Genomic DNA, 4,737 nt, shown 5'->3' with positions numbered 1-4,737 from the left:
CGCGGGAGGAGTAGGTCAGGTGAAGGAAAGATAGAAATAAGCATGATTACAAAAGTATCGTGCAGGAGGGGTCCGATGATATCCCAAATGGCCAATATAATTTCTGACGATCCGAGATAATATACCTGTAACCATCTGAATATGAGTATGCTGACAGAAATGGTCAGGAACTGTCAAGCGATCGATATATATTCCATCTTTAAGAAACCAAATTTGCAGTAGCCACGTCTGTAATGTCACAACGTTTCGTACAAAGTGTGCATCAATATCTCTGATCCAAAGTATGTATGTAGTCATGAATGTATGCATATATGTGTATGTATGTATGTATGTATGTATACCCTTCACCACACCCCAGTACACCCCTGCTACACCTTTCACACACCTGCCTCACACCACACCTGCCTTTCCTTGGTATCCTACGTGTGGGAACTCCCGTGAAAGGCGATGCAATCAGTAATTGCCTCACAGAATTTCCTAATTTACCTCCCTTGCGCCGCTCCTTGCAAGGTGGTGGCGGCGGGAGGAGAGTACGTAGGTAGGATGGGTGATGGAGGAGGAACAGGAAGCAGGAGATAATATGATGATGTTGACCATGATGATAACGATAATAATGATGATGATGATGATGATGATGATGGAGGCCGTGAGAGAGAGAGAGAGAGAGAGAGAGAGAGAGAGAGAGAGAGAGAGAGAGAGAGAGAGAGAGAGAGAGAGAGAGAGAGACGCTGAGACTAATAGCCTAACTCACAAACTTCATAAGACATGATGTATATAGATATATGAGACTAAGGGAAGATAGAGACGGAGAGAAATGCAGAGAGTAAGAATGGAGACATACGAGAACTGACTGACAAAATCGATATCATGTAGAGCATATACAGCAAAACCTCCACCACCACCACCTCCTACTTCTCCTCCTCCTCCTCGTCATCATCACTATCATCATAATGTGTGGTGTAAATAAAACCATCATCATCATCACCACCAGAGGTGTGCGGTACATAGGAAGACTACTGGGCACTGAAAGCAGGCTGTGAAGCCTATGCCCAGAGTCGGTCACTTAAAAAAAAAGAAAAAAAATAATAATAATAATAATAATCAGTGGACTGTACACAGAACCACCATTATCTCCTACTGTCATCAACACCACCACGACAAAGCTGGATCACGATTGGTAATTTTAAGTATACTGACAAATATATATATATATATATATATATATATATATATATATATATATATATATATATATATATATATATATATATATATATATATATATATATATATATATTCTCTTGTTGGCAGGTCGTAAGCTGATTGTCTTGGGATAAGGTCAGAAGAGAGGGAATATCGGGGCTTCTACGCAGTCACTTTGCTTCGCGGGCGAAATTAGGGTTGCAGAGTAAAAGGTACAGAAAAAGGAAAGAAAATAAAGAAAATAAAATCTTCGATGAGAAAGGGTTAATGGAACCTGTATACTCCTTTCACTACGATAAGTTCTCCTTAAGGTGTAAAAAATGTCTAAGGATACATGAATGAAATAATGACCATCGGAACAAACAGGTTGAAGACGTACTATCCCTTTCAATGTGAGAGGGCCTTCCTAATTTACAAAAATGGTTTGGGGTGGTAAGAATGAAATTAAAAATGAAATTAACGCAGAGGAACGATTAGTGGAGATTTTTTAACCCTTAAACGTTGATACCGCTTCCTAAACTGAAAACGTTAAGTCAGTACCATGTTATCCCTATTTCAGGCCAGGGAGAAGCAGGTCACAAGGCTGCTTTATCGTAGTCAAAATCATCTAAAGGTAAGAGGCCACTCGACATCAGTGCTTAATAAGATAAAAATAACCTCTCGCCACGTCTAAGAGTCGAACTGCAGTGTTTAGACGCACGGTCATCTCCGACCTGTGATTCTACCTACTGTTATACTTGGTCGGCTGGTGGCAGACGTTCTTTCCATTATACAGAAAAAAAAAAAAAAAAAAAGTGTCCTAGGAGTGGTAAGAATACGTAAAAAAAAAAGAAAAAGAAAAAAAAAAGAGAGGAAATCGGAGTGATGAGAATACAAATTCAGATATTCTACACCAGCTCAGGTACTTTACAAGAGTTCAGATAGATAATTCACACCTGCTTATGCTTCACGCGGCCTCATAATATTCCATACATGTTCAGATATCGTTCGGATGTTCTGGTACGCAGTTCACAGAGTCTGAGTGATCGATTTTCTACGAGAGTTCAGATATTTTGTTCAAGCTGTGACGTTCTTCTCCCGGCAAATGCCATCACGCACAAAACCACACCCCACACCACCCCGCAGCCTCTTTGCTTTCCTAGCGGTGGGTACGATTGGTGCGGCTGCGATCAATAGTGCTTTGACATAATCGTTATCGTCATCGTCATCATTATCAGCATCATTATCACTGTCATTCTTCATCATTATCAGGAACCGCAGCAACAGTATCTTCATCTTCATTGTCACCACTTTCTTCATCATCATCTGCTATATCATCACTATCAGCAGCAGCACAATCATCACTTTTTTTTATTTATTTACCCCTAAACCAGGCTCCAGAAATACGAGAAAATACGAAAACGGGAGAATTATCAACAGCATGTCACTTAATCGATGTTCTTTATACACACTTAAAACCATCTCAGAATCCAATAAACTAACCAATAATATTTAAGTGGCTTGGGGAGCGGGTGGGACTAACGCTTCAATATTCGTGTAAAGGGATTTTTTTATCGTAATTCTACTTGACGATTCCAGGGCTTTGATTAGTACAATATTGCTAGACACTCGAATTATTATATTCTGGATGCCATTGGATGAGTTTATTCAGCTAGAGAGAGAGAGAGAGAGAGAGAGAGAGAGAGAGAGAGAGAATGTGTGTGTGTGTGTGTGTGTGTGTGTGTGTGTGTGTGTGTGTGTGTGTGTGTAGAATCTGGGAAGGGAAGAAAACGAAGGCATAGAGAGAGAGGGAAGGGGGAATAAAAAATGGGAAGTGAAACCAAAACATTACTTGATCATCTCTACTCTCCTTCCCACAACATTCCGTCTCCCCCACACTATCAGGAGTCTATATATATTCCCATTTATTCGTACGGTTATCAGCCCAGCCATCTCTCACACCCCGAATCTCGCCATCTCTATCCATTAATCAAGCTGTTCCTGTTTTACATCTTTGCTATTTTTTTGTGTGTGTTAATGCTTCTCCTCGTCCTCTCAGATGTGTACTTAAGGTCTCTCTGTTTCTATCAATCTTTTGTCTGTTTCTTTCTGTCTCTGCACGCACGCACACGCACACGCACACGCACACACACACAAAGCTTTCGATTTTCTGCTTCCGACCCATTCTCCTCCTTTCCATCCCCTCTCCAACCCCTGCTGATTTCACCTTCCCTGGCAATTTTTTCCGCAGTGGCTGGGGGAATTCTCTCTCTTTTTATGATTCTGTGCTTTGCTGTCCTTTTCTTGCTCTTACTGAACTGCCATAGTACCGATATTATAGCTTGTACAGTGAAAAATAATGATTTACTGGGATCAGTGTGTGTTGCTGTTTGCTTGCATCTTGTCCTTCTTTGTACTCTTGCGTCTTAATCCCATTTTCGTGCTTTCCTCTAATTCTCTCTCTCTCTCTCTCTCTCTTTCTTCTTCTTCTTCTTCTTCTCATAATCTGTAATCTTTGCCCCTCCATCATCTTCTCCCCTCATCCTCTTCCTAGCGCCCCTCTCTCTCCCTCCCTTCCGGGCGCCCCACTACCCTCGCCCTTTCTGGGACTCCCACTTCCTTATTGCTCCTTTCCTCCACTCTTACGCCGTTCCCCCTTCCCCAACCTTGCCTTTTTCCCTAATGGTTCCTCCATCCTTCCTTGCATCTTTTCTTTCCTTGTCTTTTTAACTTTCCCTGTCTTTCTCTTCCCCTTCTGGCATCCCCACTCTCCTTCCTTGCCCACCTCCCCTATTGCGTTCTCCAGTCTCCCTATTGCGTTCTCCAGTCTCCCTCCTGCTCCCTTTCCCCCCTCTCTCGCTCTCCCTCATTCCCTGATGCCCCCATCCCTCACCCCTAACCTGCTTGACTACTGCTGGGTGAGACTGAGTAGGTTACTGCCGCCTGCTCTTTAAATGTCAAGGCTCTACACTTGTATTTTTAAAGCACCTGCTGTTTTGCCCCCTCCCTGCTTCCATTCCTTCTGCTGCCCCCTGCCACCCTTCCTTCTGCTACCTCCTTCCCCTTTCATCCTTCTGCTGCCCTCTCTGCTCCATTTCTTCTACTTCTCCATCCCTCACTAATATACCTCCATTTCTGCTACATCCCCTCCCTACTTCTTTTCTGCCTGCCCTCTCCCACACCCAGTAATCTCCCTCAAATTTTTTACGTTCTATCACTTCCTCCCCCACTCCATACTGCTCTTCCCACCCTTCATTCCTCTCATCCTATACTGTTCTCCCCACCCTTTATGCCCCTTATCCTTCCCCATTCTTCATTCCCCGTTCCTATACTGCTCCCCAACTTTTCATTTCCCTTGTTCTATACCGCCTCCTCCATTCTTCATTCCCCTATCTTATACTCCCCCCCTCACTCTTCATTCCCTTTACCTTATCCAGCATCCTCAGTTCTTTATCCCTCTCTCTATACAAACTCCACCACTCTTCATTCTCTTTTATGCTGTCTCTCTACCTTTCGTTCCCCTCCCTCCTTATACTAACTTTCCTACTCTCCAGT

The sequence above is a fragment of the Coenobita brevimanus genome, chromosome 45 (assembly GCF_032717465.1).
Source record: "Coenobita brevimanus isolate Jiangsu-jjx chromosome 45, ASM3271746v2, whole genome shotgun sequence".
NCBI classification, from domain to species: domain Eukaryota; kingdom Metazoa; phylum Arthropoda; class Malacostraca; order Decapoda; family Coenobitidae; genus Coenobita; species Coenobita brevimanus.
Note: the sequence above shows the minus strand (reverse complement) of the source record.